At 38.7% G+C, this 25231-nt stretch overlaps 1 protein-coding gene across 4 annotated transcripts in view; it reads left to right on the plus strand.

Moving 5' to 3' along the window:
* Positions 1 to 25231, plus strand: part of LOC149239726 (uncharacterized) — a 408199-nt gene that overhangs the window by 144806 nt on the left and 238162 nt on the right. The gene's annotated exons all lie outside the window — the stretch shown is intronic.

Genomic DNA, 25231 nt, shown 5'->3' on the forward strand with positions numbered 1-25231 from the left:
CTTTGATTGTCTATGAGCAGCAGAGGGATTGTACTGAGAGTTGGATAGCTTGTGAGCTAAAGCTTTGTGTAATCCGGACATATTTCCACTTGTATGATAATACAAAGATCATGGTTTTTAGCTGAGGCTTTTTCCAGAGTATTCTTTTGTGTTTCATGTGTGATTGAATCTTCTTCTCTGTTATGTGTGTTATGTTTGATCTTGCTCAAAATCGATTAAGCTTCTGCAAGTTTGATTGTAGAAGTAGATTAAGTATTTTTCTTTAGTACATTGCATAATCAGGTGATCTACAGTGGGAATTTCTATAGGTGGTGTCCATGTCGAATTGCAGTGTTGCTAAGTGATGAGAGTGCTCTTGATGTATTGTAGCTTCACCTCGGCATGGCAAGGTGTGTGAATTCTTTGATTGTCTTGGTGTTCGCTTGATAGTTCATGCATGCACATGTGTCTCCTTCACTTGTATTTTGGCATGCTCCATGTATTCGTTCGTTCACGAAAAATTCTCCTTGCATGCGCTCCTTATTCATCTCATTCGTCGTCGTGTCATGTTTCATCCATGTACCTGTATCTGCAATCACTCATGATGAGACGGCATCAAATCCAGAAATCTCCTAGTCTACCATGATGCATTGTTTTTCACTTTTGGATGCAGGTGACCGGGAGAGAGGACAAGGTTCTAAAACTACGCAAAGCACATTTCAAGCCAAGTTGCGGGCTCCAGGAACTGTTCATGAAAATTGCGTAGAGGTCATTGGGAGTTTGATATGGGCAATCTGTATTATCAGTGACTATCTGTGGGATTTGGCTCGGGTAGAGGGTAGATCTGCGCAATTTTTTCAGGGATATAGTGCAAGTAGCAGAGGGAGACTGGCAGTGAAAACTGCGCAATTTCTCTAGGGAGCTGGCAGCGTACTGCGGAAGCTGCTCGCAAGAATTGCGCAGAGTTGGGAGGCTGGCATTCTAGACATCCCTATGCAGTTTCTGAGTTGAGCAGGATGCTGGGAAGCTGGGAGACTGGTCATGAAAACAATGCAGTTTTCAAGAGGAGAAGCAGGTCGGCTGACAGGGTGACTGGCTAGACAAACTGCACAATTTTTTAGGGCAGTGAAGTGAAAGGAAGCAAGTGTCTATCTAGCATGTCTGTGCAATTTCTTCAGTCAGTGGAAGTGGGCATGCTTACCAGCTTCTGTGCAATTTTTTGGAGGAGTGAGGCTCGAGGTCACTATTCGATTAAACTCTTTGGTTGACCAACTAGAGGCTTGGTGGTTTTGCTTGCGGACAACGCAGATTGATATGGATTGCTGAGAAAATTTTGCGTTGTTTTGGGTGACAATCAGTTGGGTCGATTCTAGGATTGCACAGTCCATACTTCCTGGGAGACAGCCTCAAGCTTTGCACAATTCTAGACAGCAGTACATAATCATTGAGGGCTAAGACTGCACAGTGCAGCTCAATGGAGGTCCGGTTGTTGGAGGATGGCCCGGTCGATAGAGTATCAGCAAAATGACTAAGTGTGTGAACGAGTGACTTCTTACATGCATGACCTTGCGAGCACACACTCACCATGACTTGATGACAAGACACCTTGAACCATCAAGACAACATACACTCAGTGTGACTAACAGATGGGTGCGAGCACCAAGCGCAACACTTGTGATAGATCTTTGAATGAACGTGACGACACTTGCGTGACAGTGCTTACAACATCATGTGTGAGTGTGATAGATGATTACATAGCAAGCACAACTCAAACACAACCTTCCACATCACCAGAACGAGGTCACAAGCATGACATAGAAATCAACATGCCAAATATGGCAGTTGGTTGAACAAGTGAAAAGGAAGCAAGACATGTAGAAGAAACACATAAAATTACTTTTCGTGTTTGTGCACATGCATGCTACTGAGGACATGATGAAATGATAATGACAAGAAGTCTTGCAGACTCAACTAAGAGGTGTACTTCGAAAGGTGTTCTTTAGTTACCATACTTACCCTCAGGATGATCATGCATCCGATGGAGTTTGCATGTGGTCCTGATCCTTTCCATTACTAGGTTCCTTGGTCCTTCCCCTCAACTCCTTGGAATCGATTTCAGCATGTCATCTTTTCCTGTAGTCACTAAGAGGTAGATCTTCACAATTTCATCGGATAGTGACTCCTACTGGTATGAGGCCCTGGGAGGCTTGTCTGCACAGTTTATGCATGCAAGACAAATAGGGCAACTTGGATAACATTGTGTAGTATTGAGGCACAGGACACTGTTGCGATATGGGGGTCCTGGGAGGACACCTTTGTGCAATTTCTAAGTGCAATGCAGCTGGATTGCTCTGCACATTTCTGGAGAGTAGTGCTAACTACCTCACTTCTCTGCACATTTTTGGAGAGCAGTGTTGGTTGGGGTCTCTCCGTGTTGTGGGGTTTTAGTAGGAAAGGGAAATCGGTGTCATGTTGGGCTATGAGGTTTAAGCAGGAAAGGAAGGTTGGTGTCTCTGTGCACTGTGGGTTTCAGTAGGCAAGGGAGGAAGCTTGATGGTTGCAGAAGCAAAGCGCACAATTCCGGGAAGCTGGATGAGGCTAGGTTGCTCAGGAAAATGGCTAAGTGTGAGATCAGTGAAACATATGTAAACATTGATAGGACTTGACTGTGATCGCACACAGACACTTAGTGACACAACGTAGACCATCCAGAATGCATAAGACATATTGTTTTGATGCAACGACCTTCGTGACGAAAGTGTGTGAAGTGAGTGTGAAACATGTCTATGTGATGACAACCACTCATACACACATAATTCCCTTGAAGCAAGACAACATTCCCTTTGCATGAAAAACAACAACCCCTATGCCCGAAAATGACACATGTTGCATAAAGATGAGAATGTGGACAACTCTTAGGATCAAGGAGGGGAGCTTGAAATCATCATCTTACCAATAAGTGACCAAGGATGATCGATCGCAGGATCCAAGGTAGGCTTCAAAATTTGCATGCGAGCCAAAATTTTGGAGGGTGGTTGTAGCCACTACAACACTTGGCGACACACTGGTAGAACTCCAACTCTCTGAATGGACCTTGTTTCGTGAAAAGCAAGTCTAACCCTTCCAGAAGTATTGTTCGATTCTTTTATCATCGTGGTTTCAACACTAGCTTGATTGAAAGATGTAGTACTTGCTATGCTCTTGATCGGTTAGCACACATTCCAAGCCAAGTCAACTAAGCTGTTTCGATTAGGGATGAGGAGTATATTGGTGAACAAGTAATATAAGTGTTAGACTTTAAGTTTCATCTTTGGTGTTGCTCCGCTACCAGGAGGCCTAGACAGTACCCCGACGGAGTCACGCAGGAACACAAGCATCGCTCCGCTGCTAGCGAGCGTGGTCATTACCCCGGCGGAGTTACTTGCATCGCGTCCCGGCGCAGAAATCCTTTATCTTCTTTCACCTTATTCATTTTCATTTTTTTTTGAAGAAGAAGAATTGTGCATAGGAAATTATTTATTTCAAAGGCGGAAGAGGGATCCCGACTTATTGAGAGGAGAAGAAGTTGTTCCTTCATAGAAGTATGTTATATATACCTTTGACATACATGTTAAGGTTTTCCCCCTCACCTTACTCTAGTTGACTGAGATGACAAGGGTTAACCCAAAACAACCGACTGATTAGAGTAGGTGGTACTAGTTAGAGCGCAAGCATTGTGTTTTCACCAAGACTCACTCTGAACAGAACGTATTTTCCATCAAGGCATCATTGAATGAATACAACAAGTTCTCCATAAAGAGAGAGGACAACATATAACTAGATTTTGATAGTTATACAAGTCCTCTTAGATTTTCCCAGTTTGTCTCGAGAGCCAAACACGGTTTCACGAGAGGCTAACCTATGGGTACAAGCAAGCAAAGAAAACAAAAAGCAAAAATCAGAAGTAAAGTTAAGGCAAAAGAAGTAAGCAAACCAAACAAGCAAGCAAACCAAACCAAGTTAGTAAGCAAACAGACATGCAAACCAGAAAGCAAAGCAAAGCAAGAAGCAAAGACTACTCCTACTCCTACGCTACATAGTGCATGGGCCTACTCACGTGAAGTGATATTTCCAATGCAGCCACCAACGCATTGGTTGGCCCATGTTGGTGAAGGCATGGTTAATAAGAAAGATATGCGTGTAAACTAGCAAACAAGAAAGATAGATCACCAAAGACCAACACGCTCCGAATTCTAAAAGATCCACATAATAGAAAAGAGTAAATGCACAAAAAAAAACATTCTGCAAATGTACCATGGTGTTGCGACGCACTACATGTAGACAGTAAACATACACACTCTTTGGAATATGACATATGAGTGAACATGAGAAATACCAACAGCTTATGCTTTGCAAACACGCTCATTGTGTAAGATTCCTCCAAAACTTAAGCGATGGGATCATGTGATTCAAGTGGAGGAAGCGAAATCTGGGTGTTTGGTTGACCTTCAATGCGAAGCAGAGCGTGATGAGGAGCCCATGATGAGGAGCCTTGGGTGTTTTGAAATTTTTTTGATCAGAAGTGGAACTAACCTCAAGATAGCGAGGGCCTGACATAACCTTCAACCCAGGCTGAAGTGCCTCGAAAACCTGCAGGGTTTCCACTTCGTCAATAGGTAGATCATCGGAGACCAGTGAGTTAGACAGATTAATAACGAGTGAATCAACATCGTGATCAAATGAAGAAGTCATGTAGAGTGTCTCCTACTTTATAGGATCCCTGGTTGAGTTTGTTTTCAATTGTAATTATTTAATTCTGTCTAACTGAGTTAAAGTGAGTTAAACTAGTTCCAACTAATGGAGGAATTAGTGGGAGATCCAGTAGTGGGGTGTAACCAGCAATGATCAACTAATGAATTGAAGATTCACTCATAATTAACTCATGCACTTCAGATAAGAGAAAGACCCAATTGAGATTAGAGTTCAGGGACAGTGTACTATCAGTCGTACAATCATCTGAATTGTAAATGTGGTGCATGCAATCAGAGGAAGGTATATGAGGATTGCGTAATTCATATTTGTGGAATTTCCAAATTAAATATGGGCTAATTTCAAAGGAAATTGCGCAAGGAAATAAGAGCTTGGTAGGCAACAAAATTGGCTAAGTATTAGCTTCATCTTGTCTGGGAAGTAGTGATATAGATAGAGATAGTGGAGAGGTTGCTCGGGCTTGAACAAAGCATTGTAATCTTCTCATATTTTCTTATTAATGCAATATACTGATAGAAAGGGTATTTAGTTGTGGCTTTCCCCAGAAAATTACTTTGTTAGGTGTGATTGAATTATTTCTCTTTTATTCTTTGTGATTTCATCGATCGTTTATTGTTTCCATTGATTAGTAGAGTAGATTCAATCCAATTGTTTTAGCATATTACAATTTGCAATTTGAATCTACAAGGAATATCTACAGTAAGTGTGATTATGGATGAAGTAAGAGAAGCACACATTTGAGCAATTAATTCTCCATCGTAAGACCATTCAAGTCACTTTTCTGCATCGGTACCAAACCCAAGTATGAATCTGTCGACTTGCATGAATTGAAATGGGTGGTTAAGACTATCAAGAATCTAAACAACTCTCATAGAGAGTCCTTCACATTTCTAGTTATTAGTTACTCTATGGCAATAGGAATGTCATGGGTAGCTGGAAGCTTCAATTTTGCGGTGTTGGCCAAGATTCTAGGAAGAAAGAAAGCAAATTTGGCCTCCAAGTTCAAACATGGAAGCCAAACAAGGAAGATGTTGTAATAAAAAGCCTCATTCTAGTGTCAATTATTTTTGTATTAAGATATTGGTACATGAAATCAATCAATCAAATATAGAATTGTCATGGGAAGACTTTGGGAAAATACTATAATACAAGCCTCAATATGTAATTTTGTTGTGGTTACACATAGATTATGCTAATACAGTTTAGTTGTTATTGTTAAAAATTAAAATTAAAGGTGATGTTTTTGAATCTGAACCGCTGGCGAACCCCGCGTGCGTGCACCCTCCTCTGAGTCTGCTCCTGCAATTCGGCTCCGCGGCTGCCTGGGCCTTGGCCTCCTACCATGGCCCCCTCAGATCCGCCTTTGGAGGAGGTCGACCCTCAACGCGCCTTCTCTGACTTAGTGAAATCCCTTCCTCCGCAATGCCCCAGGCCTGCTCTTTCAAGATTTTTCAAGAAGTTGGATGTACTCCAGGAAGTTCAGTTACCTCCAGCCCTGCCTCGCATGGTGGCTTTGTCTCTCGCTGAAAAAGGTCTCATAGGACGATTTACAGGCCTCTGGCCTTCTCCTAGAACTGTTCAAAGATGGGTTGAAAGAAAATGGTCTGACAAGATTCAAGGGAAAATCTCCATCAGGTTTTGTGGGAAAGGGTACTTCACATTCCACTTTGAATCTAAAGAGGATAAGGATTTAATCTTCAGAAATGGGCCCTATTTCATCGACTCCAGGGGCCTTTACCTCAACAAATGGACTCGAGACTTTGACCCTGAACTGGATGTCCCCAGTGTTGTTCCGGTTTGGGTCCTCTCCCTCATCTCCCTCTTCACTGCTGGGGAGATGAGTCTGTTCGAGCCATCGAGAACGCAGTGGGCAAATACATTGATCGTAGTGAACCAAAAGATAACATGCAGGCCTGCGCAAGGATCTGTGTCGAAGTGGATCTTGGCAAAGGGCTCCCAGAAGCAATAGAACTGAAAGTGGACGAATGGAGCCATATCCAGCAGCTGGATTATGAGCAGATTCCTTTTAAATGTAAGGTATGTCATGAATACGGACACTTTGCCAATAGATGTTCTAAACTTTTTGATGCAGAGAGCAGCGATCAAGAAGGCCAATGGGAAATTATCAAAAAGAAGAAGTCTGCCGCATCATCTAAGGCTCCCCTGGAATCAGATCCACCAGCTCCCTCTACTTCTCGTCCCTCATTTTCCTCCCCTTCTTTATCTGTCCACCCCCCTCCAGATCCGCCCCTCCCCTCCTCTTCTAATCCCTTTCTAGTCTTATCTTCCCTTGATCCTCCTTCCGTGGACCCTCCTCAGCCCCCCTTGATCCTACGTGAGCCCTCTGATCCCCCTCCCGCCCTGAACATCTCATCGCAAGCCTCTCTAGAACCCTCCCTTTCAAGGCATACCAGAAGCAGCACTAAAGAACATGGAAATTCCAGCGATACCTTTAAGAAACCTGGACCTGGTAGAAAATCAGCCAAGCAACATAGGGACGAGAATGCTCAGAAAGACATAGCCATGGGAACTCAAACCCCAATAGAGTCGTTCATTCAGGGGCATCAAGAGAAAGAGACAAATTACAAAGATCAAGAGAGGCGAGCACCTCTCCGCACGCTAAATATCCAATGATGAAAACACTGTCTTGGAATAGTAGGGGGTTAGGGCACCCCTCCAAAATTTTAGCCCTCAGAGATTTAATCCATAGTGAAAAGCCAGAAATCTTATTGATTCAGGAGACAAAACAAGATCAGCAAGTAATGAGAGGCATTATAGACCAGCATAAACAATATAAAGGATGCGCCAGTGATGCACGAGGAGCTTCTGGAGGCATAGCCACCCTTTGGGATCATAGCAAATGGAACTGTGTTTCAGTAAATCTTCAACAACATTGGATTAGAACCGCTCTAGACAACAGAATAAACAACCAAACTGTAATCATCTATAATGTGTACACCCCCAATCAGTACAGAGAAAAGGAAATTTTTTGGGGTGATCTTAAGGCTAGCATTGATGGTGAGTTAAGTTTAAATATCATAGTGGCAGGCGACTTCAATCTCATCTTACATGCCAACGAAAAACAAGGAGGCAGTTTTTTACCAGATCCCTTCAGAGGTCGGTTGGAGGTTATCATGCAAGATCACGACCTACTGGACATTGATCCTAAGAACCGCAGGTACACTTGGAGCAACCGCAGACTCGGCATTGGAAATATAATGGAAAGGCTGGACAGGTTTTTAATCAACATCTCGTTCCTTTCCTCCTTCTCCGTGGGATATACTAACATTCTCACCACTTCAGCCTCTGACCATTATCCCATAGTCCTCACGCTGGAAACTCACTGTCCCCTTGGGCCCATATCGTTTAAATACAGCCCCCTCTGGAACTGGGTTCCAGCAGTCAGAGAAATTGTTCAGGGAACTTGGACTCAGCATGTTGAAGGATCACCAAGTTTCATTTGGGAAACTAAACAAAGAAAAACCAAATAGGCTATCAAAGAATGGGCAAGAGCTAACTATAAGGAACCTGAGGAGACCAAAAAGAAAGTTAAGAGCAATCTAGAGAACATCCAAAGAATGATAGAAGAGCATGGCCTCTCTCAGCAGAGTATGGAGCAAGAAAGCGCTCTCTATTCTCAGTTGAGTCACATAAACAGGGAAGAAGAATCCAAATGGCATCTAAAATCAAGGCAACTCTGGCTCCAAGGCGGCGATAAAAATACAGCATTTTTTCATAAACAGGCCACAGCTCGAAAACTCGGGAATAATGTAAGTTCAATCTTGGATAATGAGGGCAACTATCAAAACACCCAAGAAGCCATTAGAAACGTTGCCATTGAGTACTACAGGGACCTTTTAACTGAAACTAAAGGTGAAGAGGATTATACCGACCTTCTCCAATACTTACCCAAAGGAATTACTAAGGAAATGAATGACATCCTGAATAAGGAAATTGATGAGGAGGAAATCAGAAGAACGATTTGGACTCTGAATCCAGATAAGGCTCCTGGGCCTGATGGATTCCCCATCTGTTTCTATAGGGTGTTCTGGGGCTTAATCAAAAAGGATCTGGTCAAGATGATTAGATGGATCGATTGGAAGGGTAAGATAGGTGGTTACACCAATGCCACTTTTCTCGCCCTCATCCCTAAAGAAAATCGGCCCACATCCTTCTCTCGGTTTAGGCCCATATCCCTCTGCAACTCCTCCTACAAAATCATGTCCAAAATCTTAGCATCTCGACTCAAACCCTTCCTCCCCTCTCTGATCTCTGAAAACCAAGGAGGGTTCTTTCCCAACAGGCAAATTACTGATTCTATACTTCTTGTGCAAGAAGCCATTCATTCGAGTCTCTCCAGGAAGGAGAAAGGATTCATCCTCAAACTTGACTTGGCCAACACCTTTGATAGAGTTAGGCACTCCTTCCTTATTGTTGTTTTAAAAAAGATGGGGTTTGAGTCGCCCTTCATTAGTCTCATCATTGCTTGCATCTTTGGGCCCTGGATTTCCCCTTTGATTAATGGAAGACCGGGTGAAGCCTTTCAATCCTCCCGGGGTCTCAGACAGGGTTGCCCCCTCTCCCCTTATCTTTTCATCCTTATGGTGGAACCCTTTAGTCAAGCTCTGGACTTCAACAGAAGAGTGGGTCTCATCACTGGTATAAAGTTTGGGAATGGAGCCAAGAATATCAACCACTCACAGTTCGCTAATGATACCTTGCTCATTGGAGGAGCCTCCACCACTATAGCATGGAGGTTCAAGATTCTTCCAATTTATGGAGTACTCTGGAGGTTTGATCAATCAGCAAAAAAGTTGTATTTATGGTTGGAATGCTTCAAATCAGGTCATCCACAGCATTGCAAATATTTTTGGTGTCCCTTGCAACTTAGACTGGACTCATTTCTCTTACCTGGGCATGCCAATGAGCGTAGGACCTTTGAAGGTAGGAACTTGGGACAATATCATTGACAAGATGAAGAGGAAAGTTTAGCAATGGGGTTCAATGTGGCTCAACCCAGCATGCCGCCTCATCCTCCTTAAATCAGGTATTTCTTCTCTTCCCCTCTATCATTTTTCTCTTTTCCAAGCCCCAGCTTCCTTCCTCCACAAAATGGAAGTTGTTCTCCCCCATTTCCTTTGGCAAGGAGGGAAAAACGACAAGAAGAAATTCAACTTAGTCAGTTGGAAACAAGTCATTCAAGCCCAGGACAGAGGAGATCTCGGTATTAGGTCCCCCACCTTTTTAAATCTTTCCTTTGGAGGGAAGATCATTTGGAGGCTCATCACTGGCCCTTCTACATGGTGGAAAAAGGTTCTGGAAACCAAATACTTTACCTCCCCCAGACAGCAGCTTCTAGACTCTGATATCCCCAATAGAGACTCTTCAAAAATCTGGCAATTATGTAAAAAAGCTATTCCTTTCATGACTCAGAATATATCCAAAGTTCCTAGGGGAGGAACTAGCATAAATATTGGGGCTGATAAAATCCTGGGACACCAGCCAATAAACAGGCATGAAGAAACCATTCCTATTCTAACTTTTCTCAACAACATGGGTATCCATTATTTGGACCAAATTTCTAAATGGGATCCTCTGTCTCATATCTGGCTGGGGTGGTCCTTTCCTGTTATCCCTAGTGATCTTAAATTTAGTCTATCCACTCTTCAGTCTCTCCTCCACAGCAAAGCTCCCATCAAAAAGAATGAGAGGGGCGGCTTTCGTTGGGACCACTCAGGATCGGATTACACTGTCCAAGAAGGACACCAGCACATCTGCTACAGCACCTTCCCTATGTCATTATGGAATCAATGGAGAATGGTTTGGAAATCAGAGGCGCTACCTAAAATCAAATTCTTTATATGGGCCCTTCTAAAAGGGAAAATCTTAACAGCAGAGAACTTGCAAAAGAGGGGTATTATCGGTCCATCTGGCTGCCCCAACTGCTACGGCGTTGAAGAAACTATGCATCATCTTTTTGTCGATTGTCCCTTTGCTATTGATTGTTGGAAAAATTTATCCCTCACTGATAAGTTACCATGGAATTCCCAACAATCTATAGGGAAGTGATTCATGTCTGGAAAAAGAGTTGTCCTTGGGAAAATAAGAGGAGCAACCTAGTGAAGAGAGTATGGAATACTCTCCCCTACACCATGTTATGGAGTATCTGGCTAGCAAGAAACCGGAAAACCTTTAAGGATAAAAGCTCGGCAACAAGAATTGTATGCAATAAGGCTAAGAATCTTTCTCTCAAAACCATTTCAGTCAAAGCCCAAAGCAACATTGATGTTGCAATGTACAGTGTTGAAGAAAGAAGCTTTATTAGCTACATCCTGGACAAAAACAACACTCAGAAAGGCAATACAGTGAAAGATCAGTGCAGTCCAGAAACCCATTCTTCGAAAATTAGGCTAAAACAGGAGGAGTTTGCAAACTGGTTACAAAATTGCAACAGCTACTACCTATTTTTTTACGGAGCTTCTAAGTCAAACCCAGGAATCGCTCGAGCAGGGGGATTGATCCTAAATGCTAATGGGGAATGCGTCCTTTATTACGAATGGGGTCTTGGGAATTTATCTAATAACAGGGCAGAAGCGTTGGCTCTTTATCAGGGGTTAACACAGCTCAACAAGCTAGGGATAAGAACATCAAAGATTTTCGGAGATTCTTTGGTTGTTATTAGCCTTATAATTCAACAGAAAGAGTCTCCCAACCTTCTCCTTCAGCAGGTCATTCAGAGATGTCAACTCTTGAACCAAACAATGGGCAACCCGCAGTATCATCACATCCTCCGCAATCTCAATAAACAAGCTGACAGGCACGCCAACAAGGCTTGTGAAAGGACATTGGGCAGTTTATGTTGCAACGTCGAGGAGATGCATCAACCTTTGCCATGATCTGAATCTGTTTATCCTGCATTAAGTCGGTTATTCCTAACAGAAAGAGGTGGACGCAGACTTTCTAGATACTCAACAAAGCCATTATATGCAAAGGGATTTGGGGCAGATCCGACCCCCTCAAAGCTCTGTTCACAATAAGTAATATAGCTGCTTTCTCCCTTTACACTCTCGACTCTTGGACTTTTCAGAACAGCTTCCAGGTCTCCCTTCGCCTTTCTCCAGGTTCCCTGTCATCCCCCGTGCTCGATCCTCGTCCCTCCCGCCTTTCTATATGTTATTCCTCCCTCTTCCTTTTCTCAGTGCCTTCCTTCTGAGAGCCTCTCTGTGGCTCCCTCTCGGTATCGTTATTATGCCCCTGTTTTGTGTTGGTTCCCCGGTGACCGAGTGGATGTTTTTGCCTCCTTATCTGTTAGAATCCATAGGCTATTCTCCATTGCAGACATCGATCTCTTCCTGCACAGGAACTCTTCTCTTCTTCAGCAGATCAATGATCGGTCTAACAGAGGTAGCCTTGCAAAAGAGCCCTTTACGGTTCTGAATTACATGATGGAAAATCGCAACAACGTAGCCCCAAGCACTTCAAGCGCCAAGCACATGGACGGTGTTGAAAATCTGGAGGCAATCACAGCTCGGAATATTAATCACATTAGTATAGTTTAGATATGTTTTGCCAATGTCAGCTTTTGCTGCTCCAATTTGTAAGACTCTACTTTTGTCTAGAATTTCTCAAAGCCAGAACAAGCAGGATTAAGGAGAATTTTCTACTTTGTAACTCCTCCGATCCTGGCTTACCTAGGCACTTATTGTATCTCAAGAGTCCCGACTCCCTTCTTTTTTTCAGAGATTAATACAGCAACCGACTTTGTAAAAAAAAAAAATTAAAATTAAAACGCAAGTAGTTGGACATCCCTCAACGTGGGTGGCATTAACCCCTCACCACCATTTTGCCACCTTTCACCCAAAAATCACCAAAAACATTTCACACACACACACACACATAAAAGAATATATGTATATATACATATATACATACATAAGTGTGTGTGTGTGTGTGTGTTTTCATGTAACAAAGCAAAGATATCCATAGGGCTCAAGATCGTATAATAAACAAGGCTCAAAGTTCAACCACCTGAGATAAACCTAATTGATGCATACAAACATGTAATAAAAATAGATAGATGTGTGTGTGTGTGTGTGTGTGTGTGTTTCATGTAAAAAAGCAAAGATATCCATAGGGCTCAAGATCGTATAATAAACAAGGCTCAAAGTTCAACCACCTGAGATAAATCTAATTGATGCATACAAACATGTAATAAAAATAGATAGATGTGTGTGTGTGTGTGTGTGTGTGTGTGTGTGTGTGTGGAATTAAACCAAGAAAGAATCTAGATAGTTAGAATAGAGAGACCACTTCACCTAAATTAGTGTAAACTAGTGAACACAGGAATTTCCAATGTAGTTCTTAGTGCGTAGGATTTCCAATATAGTTCTTATTGCGTGGAAGGAACTTGATTGGCCATGATATTGGGATTAGAATATTGATAAATTGGACAAATTCCTCGTTAAATTTGGTCAAACAAAAGAGAATTGTTAGGCAATAAATATCAAATAGCTTGAAAATATAAAGAGAAGAAGCTCCATGCATTGAGAACAGATATAAGAATTAAAAATAAGCCTCTTTGAGGAGACAACCTATAATCCAAATGCATGAGAATGAGATGATTCTAAAACTGGGCCTCTTTAGTATATATATATAGGAGATAAAGGGTACAATTACAATTAAAGGTTCCAATCAACAACATTAATATAACAATAGAAATATAACTCACTATCAAGGGATTTACATGAGCTTTTAAGACCAATCTTTATCTAAGGCTTAACATGCCCCTCCCCTCCAAACACTATGGGTGTTTGTGTATGAATAACTCATCTTCCCATGTCCCTTTTCCATTGGTAGGCTCTTCCTTTTAATGAGGTACTTAGTAGTTGTTCAATTTTGTAGTTGTTTAATCCTCACTTCAAGGATTATTTATTGCTTTAGTGTGATTTTCTCTTCTTCATTAATCTATGGTAAAAATAGTTTGAACAAGGACCTTGTCACTGATTGCCTTCTTTAAGCAAGAAACATGGAAGACCATATGTATGTGTGAAGATGGAGGTAATTCCATTTGTAAGCCACACTTACAATCCTTCATAACACATTATAAGAGAAATAATGCTTGGGTGTTAATTTAGTGTCCTCCTTTTTTTCTTGAGGGATATCTATTTGTATGGTTATAGCCTAAAAAATACCCAATCCCCCACTTCAAATTCCCGTTCACTGCAATGTTGATATACTTGATGTTTCATCCTATTTTATGCTATAACCAATTTCTCCTTCAATAATTTGAGAACCTCTTCTTGATGCCCTATCTGGTGAACCTTTGCATTCCCTTTCAAGGTTGATTTGATGGATGGAGGATGTTATCCATAAAGTGCCATAAATAGGGACATTTTTAATGAACTATGGAAGAATGTGTTATACCATCATTCTTCCAAGGGAAACCACTTGACCCATTGTGTTTGTTTATCATATGCAAATAAATGAAGATACTCTCCCGAACTTATTCACAAATTGAGTTTTCACATGATATTGAGGACAGTAAGCTGACTTATGAGCCAATTGACTACCCAACGAAGAACATAATTTAGTCCAAAATTTCCAATGAAAATTTTATCTTTATCACTTACAACAATCTTAGAGATTCCATGTATCTTTTGAATTGTTTGTATGGATGTTGTGGGTACTATATTTGTTTTAAAAATATGAGAGAGAGAGAGAGAGGGAGGAAAATGGGCATACATTGTTAGTTGATCCACTACTACTATGATGACATTCATTCCTTCAGATTTGGGTAAATATGTAATAAATTTATTGAAACCTCTTCCCAACATTGACTGGGCTTTGTTAATGGTTGTAGGAAACCTAGGGTCTTGATTATATCTCCCTTATTATGTTGGAAAACAACACATTCAACCACAAACTTTTGAACATTGATTTTAATACCTTCCCAAACAAAAATTTTCCTATTTTGTGGTAAATTTTGAAGAAGCCTAAATTTCCTCTTGTGGGAGAAGTGTGCAATTCTAAAAGGACCTTCTATTTAAGTTGGGAATTCTTACATAAATATAAGTGACCTTGATACCACAACAAATCATTCTTCCAAACAAATTTATCTAATGCACCTTGGTCCTCTTGTAGTTGTTGAATGATCTTGCATAACTTTTGTTATTGCTTTCTTTCTATCCTTTCGTCTTCCACTAAAATAGATTTTGGAATAGAAATAACAAATGTTGAACACTTTGTTTCCTCTCATTTTATTGAAAGTGCATATGAGATCATATTATGTTTGTTTGTTTGTTTTTGTTTTTTTGTTTTTTTTTTTTTTCAAAGTCATAACATTGTATATTTGTAACCCATTTTTGTTGCTCTCTTGAAGATAATTGTTGTTCCAAGAAGTACTTCAAACCATCATGATTTGTTTTTACTTCAAAGTGCCTTCCCGTAGGTAAGGGTGTCATTTTTTAATTGCATGTAATTTGGCTAACATTTATTTTTCATAAATGGGTTGAATAAGTTCTTTCCTTTAGTTTACTACCTTTGAAGGTAAGGGGCATTCCTTCTTACATTAAAATTGCACCAATGCCATGGAAAGGTTTTTGTGAAGTTAGTTGTGACTAGATTGGGAGTTGTGCACATAGTATCCTTCAGTTGTTGTTGAAAATATTTGGTTGCTTCTTGAGTCTAAGAAAAAGCTTCCTGCCTTAATAATGTTGTCAAAGGTGTTGCTATTTGGCCATAAATCTTGACAAACTTGTAGTAGTATCATGTCAATTGTAAGAATACTCAAAATTTCTTCAATGTTTCGCGGAGTGTCCATGGCAGCGTGGCTTTAATTTTGTTAGATTCTAGTTTGACACCCTCATGAGATACAATATGAACCAAATATTCCACTTGCCAAACCATAAAGACACACTTGGAAATATTTTCATATAGTTGTTCCTCCTCCAATAGTTTTAAGACCTTACATGCTAGACTTCCCAATATTTGGTATAGATTAGTATGTCATCGAAAAATACCAACACATATTTTATAAGGAAGGGTTTAAAAATAGAATTAATGGATCTTTGAAATGTTGAAGGTGCATTCATAAGGTCAAATGGCATAACCAAAAACTCTTAATGACCTTCATGTGTCCTAAACACTATTTTGGGAATGTATTCCTCCCTCATTTTAATTTGATGATATCCTGAATGGATATCCAACTTTGTAAATAAATGTTTCCATGTAATTCGTTAATGTCAAGAATAGAAAAATTAACTTTGATGGTCATTTTGTTCATTTGTCTATGATCTGGACACTTGCCTCATGAACATCCATTTTTGTAACTATCGCCATTAGTGAAGAGAAAGCACTTTGGCTAGTTTGAATGATGTTGACCTATGACATTTCTTGAATCATATGCTCAATCTCGCTCTTTTGTGCATATGGATACATGTAATGCTTAATGTTAGGTGGTACACTTCTTAGTTGTAACTAAATAACATAATCTTGATCTCCATCCATTGGAACAACCTTAGGCATCTCTTAGAATACCTTGGACATATTGTTGATAATTTTGGGAGATCCATTAGAGTAGAGGATATAGATGATTGAACATCTGGTGAGCAAAATTTTGTAATTACACCACACTGTCCATTTTTTAGTAATTTTGACATATTGTTAGAACTTATCATTTTATAGGGTTTCCCTTGGATACCTCTAAGTTCAATTTCCTTGTAATCACCCATTCCATATCTACCCAGTCTCACCGCCCTGCCAGGGTAAACATGAGAGGAAGAGACATTATGACATGACCCGACCTCCTAGATTCCATTATGGAAGTAGGGCCAACCCAAAAAGACAAATTGACAATTCATAACATTCTACAGGGGCTACAGGTCAATCAGAGGTTGAGTAACCACCCTAGGTGGCCAAAACCTGAGCTAGACACCTTTTTCTCTAACCTGGGTCCCCAACCACACTAACAATAAGCCCTCCATACAATTGGAAGCCTCCAACTTCATGCACAATCCTGCATACACGCGGTTGCAACCAAAATTTTCCAATTCAAAGGTAGCAGTCCTGGATTCTAAGCCACCATTTAAGTCTAGCCTCCAAACCACTACCCAAAACTTAGTGAGACTTTCTAGAATTATAAAAGACATCAAGACAAAGTTATTCATATCAAATTTTATCAAGGACTTGACCTCGCCAGGCATTACCATGGCAGTCATTTCGTCAAACACGTTGAGGACATGTAATCTACAGGTCATGAATGCATATTTAAACATAGGGCTTGATACTTATCTGAGAATTGTCAAGAAGGTCTAATGCCCTCTCATAACAGCTGCAATAACACCTATTAGCTCATGCATTCATTAACCATTCTTCAATAAGAAAAACATATCAAGATCCATAGCTAGAACCTATTATGAAACCATAATTATAACCAGAATAATAACCATGATAGAACAACCATCAAAGCCTCATAATAAAAAGTACAATGAAAATGCAAGAGGAAAATAACTCTTATTAACATATGCAAAATCTAACAAAGTCAGGGACTTCCATGTACCACCCGACCATATTTTGGGCTAAACCGTATCTCTTTTTTCATCCAATCACCCCCACACCATATTCCAAAAGTGAATGTGGGATCTCATGGAATAAACTAAACAAAACCAAACTAGGGCTTCCAGAGGCCAAACCACCTCAACCCTCAACCAGTGATTCCACCTCACAATCAGACATCACTAACACCAACCAAATCGGTCTCTACCCAAGTTGTCCAAGGCTCTAGGAACTAGTAACTCAACCCACAACCTTCCAGGGCTCCAGGAACTAGTAACTCAACCCACAACCTTCCAAGGCTCTAGAGCATTTGTCCAACCCGACTCTATGACTAGTAACTAAACCCACCAATGGCTTCAGGACGTTTGTCCAACCTAGGCTCCAGGACTAGTAACTCAACCCAAGTTGTTCCCAAGCGTTTGTTCCAACCCACAACCATAAGGAATTATGATCACTAACCATAAAACAATTCAATGGAAAAAACTCACAACACCATAAGTATCTAGGAAATGGTAAGGTTAGGCAAAACCACTATCAATCCAGGCAATCCTTTATGCTAATGACAAATCATAACTAGATAATAACATGCATACACCATGCATCCATTAATCATCAAGGAAATCACACATGCAACCTATTACCTACAAAGCAATCTAGACGTAGTTGTTGATCCACCCATTCCTTTGTGTTTTTCCACTTTCTTTTGCCTTATTTCTCCAAATACAATGAAAACGAGAGTGCTCCAAGCATGATCCAAAAATGCTCCAAAATTTCTCTAAGTGTGCAAGAGTATGTGAGAGAGAGAGAGAGAGTAGAAGTGAGATCCAAGCTAAAATTGATGAAAGGTTGTGAACTGACCTTCATAAGCCTTTTTTATCATTGAGCCTCTATTTTCTTCATTTTCCCTTAATTTTCCTTCAATTTTCCTCTCATGCAAATATGTGACCTTTCATCTCCATTTTCTCCTATTTTATTTTATTTTCATAAATAAAATGCCATTAATGCCTCTTTGCTTTTTGCCAATTTCCATAGCCATTTATTAATCACTAGTGATCACCATCACTATGTTTTTGCCGAACATTCAGCTTGGAATATGTGTCCCGTGACCTTGGTTATTATTTTTCCTTATTTACATAGGAAATCAACTAGGGGTTGCTACATTCCTTATGTTTTGAGTAAAATATCATAAAAATATCTTGAAAATTAAGTATAAGTGTTCCCAGTGATTGTGACCTTTGGACCCCCAATACAACATCAACACACTCACTTGTATTGCAATCATGAGACTGTCTAATAAGTACTCCCCCATATTGAGCTGAATATTATGGCACTTCCTTGAACAATTTGCAGTACCTTCATCTGCAATCACTTGAAACTCTAGTGCCAAAAATACAAAACAAATGAGAATTTTTACTAACCTGTAGTTGATGCAGTTAATTGTACTACTAGAATCAATCAACTTTGTTACAATTTTTTTTTATTATATATCCTTCTATCTCGAGGGTTTGTGGAGTATTGATGCCAACTAATACATGGAAAAATAGTGTTGGAGTAGTCTCTTTTAGCTCTATATCATGTGATTGTTCCAATCCCTAGTCTTCTTCCTCCTCGTAGTCTATGTAGAATGATTTTTTCATACAACATTCATGCCCCTTACTATAATTGTGTCACATTGGAAACATAGTTCTTTGATATTATTTCATCCATTTATTGAGATGTCAACCTTATTGGTTAAGCAATGCTAGGAGAAGGGACATGGTGATCTCTATAGTTTTTGTTGACCACTCTTATAGTAGCAATAATTTTACTTTAAACTTTCCTTGCTAGACAAAAAGCATGTTCCGTGGATTTAGGTCCTAACAGACACACCTCATTTTGGATGATCTCTTTCAAAGTGGCCACAAATAAATCCAACAAAATATCCTCTGAAATGTCCGTTGCCTTGATACTTAGTTTATGGAATTGTTGAATGTGTTGTGTTGGACCTCTTTGACAACAATTTATCAATTCAGTAAAGAATGCATTGCTCATATTATCCCCATAATGTGCTACCAATTCATTAATAAACTATATCAAGACAATATAATGCTATTTTCTTTCACAAAGCTATTGATACTAGACAAATTGATCATTTTCTAAATACAAGGAAACAATGGTTATTGTTTCTAATGTTGGATCTTGGTGTATATCAAAGAATTGCTCGATCTAAGATATCCATGATATAGGATCTTTTCCATCAAATTTCCTCAAATAAAGCTTAGGAATTTAGTTCCTTGGTATCAAGTTGAACTCTTGATGATGCAAATCTATAGACAATGAATAATCATGATTATGGGACTCAATATCTATTTCATCTACATTTTCATGATTTCCTTACATCTTGATGGCTCCTTTAAGAAGTCTCTCATCTAGGGTATTTAAAAACAATGTAGGCATGGAATTTTGCAATTATTCCATCTTCATTTCCACATGTTCCTAATTTTCATTCATCTTCTTTTCCATCTATTCCCTATTTTCATCCATCTTCTTTTCCATATATTCCCTATTTACACCCATCTTCCTTTCAATTTGTTCCTTATTTTCACCCATCTTCTTTTCCATCTGTTCCAACTGGTGAAAAATATCTTCTCTTCCTCCTAGAGTCGAGATTGAGCTTTTTGTAGGTTTAGTTGGTGATAATTTTTGGAGAACCCTTTGCCATGCGAAAAAAGAATAGTACTTATCTTTTCTTTTCTTTTTTTCTTTATCATAAATTTTGAATCACCAAAATAGATCTTCCAATCAAATAAATGCCAATTGTAAGTCATGTAGCTTTCAAACCCTATTTTGGAGACTCTCTTGATGGTTAATCTTTGTCTTGATGTGTCTCTAAAATTTGAGCTCTTCTGAATATGAAATTTTTCCTTGTAGTACCACAATATGTCCTCTTAAACTATTGAAAATTTCCTAGTCTGAAACATCCGAGAGAAAACTTATAGTAAACATTCCCAATTGAATCGTTTGAGACTAATTCTAGGATAAATAAAAAACCTGAACTTCTACAAGATATATCTCATAAAATATAATGATTCAAAATCTAAAAATATTTCCACACTTAATTTGCTATGTCTCCTTAATATTTTAAATATTTTAGAGTTTGAAACTTCACCAAAAAAACGTTATAGCGAAAATTCCAATATGACTCTTTTAAAATTGATTCATGGATTTTCACAGACCTTATCTTCTATAGACTATATCTTTGAAAATATAGTGAATCGAAACACGTAACTTTGACCACCCATACCTTAATATTTCTCCTTGGCCTCCTCAAAATTTCAATATCTAAAACTTCTAGAAAAAAAATATATTGAAAATTCCAAGTTGACTATTTTAGAACTGTTTTCAAGATTAGTCACAAACCCTATCTTCCATAGGTTATATCTCTAAAAGTCTAACAAACCAGGATTTGAAATTTTGATCACCTATACCTTGATATTTCTCCTCGGTCTCCTTTAAACTTTGACGATTTGAAATTTGCAAACAAAAAAAAAAAAACTATAGTGAAAATGCCAAGATGTCTTGGTTGGAGCAACACCCTAGGACTATGGTCTCTAATACCAAATGTTAGACAACAAATACAAAAATAGCCTAAAAATATAAAAAAAGAAAATCTCCATGCCTTGAGAATAGATATATGTATTAAAGATAAGCCTATTTGATGGCACCATCTTATCAACACAATTGAAGAATCCATCCATCACCTCATCGCCAAATTTGAAGTCAAAGGAGTAAGAAAATGTGGGGTTGAGGTAGATCCCTATAGCATGAATGGCACGATGGAGTGTGTTATTCCATCGCCCATCGATCACTCTCCATATCAATTATTGTTTCTCAATCCCCTCATTCCCCTTATTCTTATGATAGTTATTGATGCATTCTTTGGCTATACCCATGGCCTTATACAATTAGCCCATTATGGACTTGTCTCCATCAACCAACCAAAGAGAATTTACCAAAGGTTTGGTAATGGCACACACCTCCACTCCTGCCCAAAAACTCTCTTGATATGAAACTAGCTTGCATATGGCCTCTCCATTTGGTTTGCAGCTAAAATATAAAGCACACCACTTCTCCAAAAGAAACATTCCCTTCACATCTCACATAGAATTAAAGAGAGATTGAATAGATAGGAAGATAGTGCCATACTATGTAATGGCAGGACACACCAACTCCTTTTTCTTGGGGAATCTACCCATCATGCTAAGCATAGATACATGATTATAAATAAATATTTTTATGCTCTTAGATGATTCAACAATATCTTTGACATAATGAATTTCCCCTATACAATCTGACATCAATTCAATACACTGTACAACACAAGGTGTCTAAAACAAGTTAGGATACCTCCTCATAAGCAACCTGCCGGTAGCAACATAATTTGCAGTGCTATTCTCTATGACTTGGACAACATTCTGTGGACCTACCTCCTAAATGAACACGTCCAACAAATCACCTAATACTCGTGCATCTTTAATATGTGCAAATGCATTAACAAATTTCATAAACATTGTCCCCTTGGGACAATTAACCAAGAATTTAATAAGGGTTCTACTCTTTTGATCAGTCCAACCATCCGACATCATAATGCATCCATCGTGCTCCCATAATACCCTAAACTCCTCCAATTTAGCAACGCAATAAGACTCTTCATTTTGAGGAATAGGCCATCTCAACTCATCATAGGAAGGGGCTTTATACCTCGAGCCAACAATAGCAATAGCATCAACCATATGTTCTTATAATGGGTTGTTCTTGGTAACGTTAAAATTAACGTCACTCCATAGAAAGCACTTACTCACTAGCTTGCCAACTTCTTCCTTCTACTTTATGTTAAGCATTGACCTGATAGAAGGTTGTGCACAAGGTGTGTTTCTAGGAACAAAAAACAATGAGGTAGATGTGAGTCTAGGAATTGTGGAAGGTGATGGTAAAGAACCTCTCTCACTTCCCCCCACTCCTCCCCTTGCAATTAACTTCTCATAGCTACCATGTTATCTTTGGCAAAATCTTTATCTTGTAGCGTTTTGGTGGCAATACGAATCTAGAGATGCATTTAGGCAAAGCTCTATATCATGTCTCAGAATTTGTGCAAGGCGGTATTTTGATCGGGGGATTCCCACAATCATATGTTTCCCACATAATTTGCAATTCAAATTTTGTCTATTGAACCCCCCACCCCCTCCCATTGGGTTGACTATATTCCCACATAGGGTCCACAACTCTTGACATTTTTAGTCTTCAATATAACGATTGAACCTAGGACACACAAAAAAAAAAAAAACATAAAAATCAACATTTTTACAATCAAGATTTAACAAAAAAAATGCATTAAAAAAAATTAACTACAAAAAAATTACAATAACAGAGGGACATCCCTGTAGGCTGCAAATTGCTAAATGGTGAGCACACTAGTCATTGCGGGGAGTTGGCCATTGGTTGGGAAACCCTCTCTACTCGATGAATTACTAATGAAAAAAAACACTCCCCCCCCCCCCCCCCCCCCCCCCCCACAAAATCATGGAAAAAATGGGTGACTGAAACCCCAATAAAAATCCAAAAAATAAATAAAAGAAAAGGCAAAAATTGATGTTTATACTTGCAAGTGCACCTACTGCTAAGGGAAACTGATCCCCACTACAAAAACTCATGGGATTGGCATAAATAATCAGTGTTCTACTCCTCATTCACACAAGAAAACTTGTTAGATCCTCCTTCTGTGCTTTCAAACCAATGCTCTTTGTTTTGCAAACTGACAAAAGAACCAAAAAATCACTTAAATCTAGACCTGGGCACAACACGATGGTTTTTCCAGCGTGTCATGAGAAAATTATGATGTCAACAATATTTTTTGCATTTTTTCCCCAAAGAAAAAATTGTTGATTTTTTTTCGACTGATAATATTGAACAACTGAAAAAATCATGATATAATGATATTTTCACAATTTTATCATGTGGTTTGCAACACTACATTTCATTGAATATGGGTGAAAGATTCTCTTATAAAAAAGCCTTTGTGTCATTTAAATATAATAACACCCATAATTTTTTTTCATCTCCAATTCACTCCCTAAGTGATGGGAAATCACCGAGAGTGAATCATTTAGTTTATAAGTGGATTATAAACCCAAATACACATTTCTCATGGTTGTAGTAGCCTATTAGTGATCTAGTTTGGGCCACAAAACCAAGTATTCTCACTTGCCTCACTTCTAATTTGTCTAGATTACTTTCCAGGTCACCATAGACTAGTTTTTCTAGCCTAGTTAAGTGCAAACAACTGGTTGGTTTCCTTTTCTTATTTGTTGCCCTCAATTTCCATCCATAATAAATCATTGGGTTGTAGATTTCGTGGGCATTTTTTTTACCTTTTTATACTCATCCATGCTTGGACATTTACCCTATTAGTTGATTTAGGCTTTGATTGATCACAAGAATTATTAAATCTATTATTCAAGTTGGTAAGAGTTGTAATAATGTGTTGTTCGTTCTTCTTAATTTGTTGGTCTAAAAAAATCAATAAGTTGATTATTTTACATTTATTATTAGTTTTATGCTTTTTTAGGCTCTGATTGACCACAAGAACTTATTAAATTTATTATTCAAGTTGGTCAGAGTTGTAATAATGTGTTGTTCATTCTTCTTAGTTTGTTGGTCTAAAAAATCAATAAGTTGATTATTTTACATTTATTATTAGTTTTATGCATTTTAGTCCTCAAAAGAGTTGAGAGATGACAACACCCTAAAGGATCCTAAAAAGCTTTGTATGCAAGTCCATAGTCTCTCCTTCTTCCTTTTTTCACTACTTTAGAAACATCACCATTCGAAGTACAAGTGCGTTTTACATTGGGAAAACAAAAAGGTATATTACATGATTGACTACTAAACATGTAAAATCTGCCACAACCAATTGATTTTGCTCATAGCACTCTTTTAACAAATGTTTCCTTTGTCAAAAGATGATTTTCTTTTTATGCTTTCAAATATAAGAATAAGTATGTGTAGAATCATCAAAAAGTGTACATCTCTTAAAGTTATTTTCATTGGTCCAATAGGTGCTAAAATTAAATTTTAAGTAAAAAAGTTATGGGAAAATTACAAAACCATTTCATGTGAAAAAGAGATTATTTTATTTATTTCGAAAATTGAAACACAATATTTAATGCATAAATGTCTAAAATTTATAAAAGCACATGAATAAGGATGGAAGAGGGATTTTTGAGAAAATTATGAAAAGTGTTTAATGTTTTGAACTGGTAAACTTTATTCAACTTTAGGATAATGAGTTAAGATTGAGATTCATGTTTTATGTAATAAATACATTTTCATGAATCCTTCATATCCTACTTTTTCACGTTGGCTTTATTAACGTTGAATTTTTTTTGGCAGATTAAGGGAATCTCAACAACACTTATTTGCAACTATCCATCTCTATCAAGTTTATAAGGGTGTTTAATATTTTGAAGGGCCTCTCTCACTTGGCATTTATAGTAATGGTCTTCTTTTTCCACAAACTTAGTGCCTTCAAGTTCAATGTGGTGACAACAAACCCTAATTTTCCTTGAGTGACTCTTACAGCATTCCCTTTCATCTATAGAACCCAGCAGTTTATTACGCAAGAAAGAAATGTAAAGAAGTTAAAACTGAAATATACACACACAAGTAAACATAATATTTTACGTGGTAAAATTGTGACAGTGTGTCAAGGAAACATCCACGGGACAAGAGATTGGATCTTTATTTAATTAAGAATGATTCTCCATGATTTTACATTCTCCCGGGCCTTCACTAGTTTTATAAGAGCCTCTCCTTCGTTACATAACTGCTATTCGGTGTAAAACTAACTAGCAGTAACTAATAAAGTTTTTACTCATAATTACATAATTCGTTGTCACATTTCAACAAACTCCAC

This window comes from Pinus tabuliformis, chromosome 8 (genome assembly GCF_031772625.1).
Source record: "Pinus tabuliformis cultivar Carrire ecotype Pingquan chromosome 8, CPIR1, whole genome shotgun sequence".
In the NCBI taxonomy this organism is placed as follows: domain Eukaryota; kingdom Viridiplantae; phylum Streptophyta; class Pinopsida; order Pinales; family Pinaceae; genus Pinus; species Pinus tabuliformis.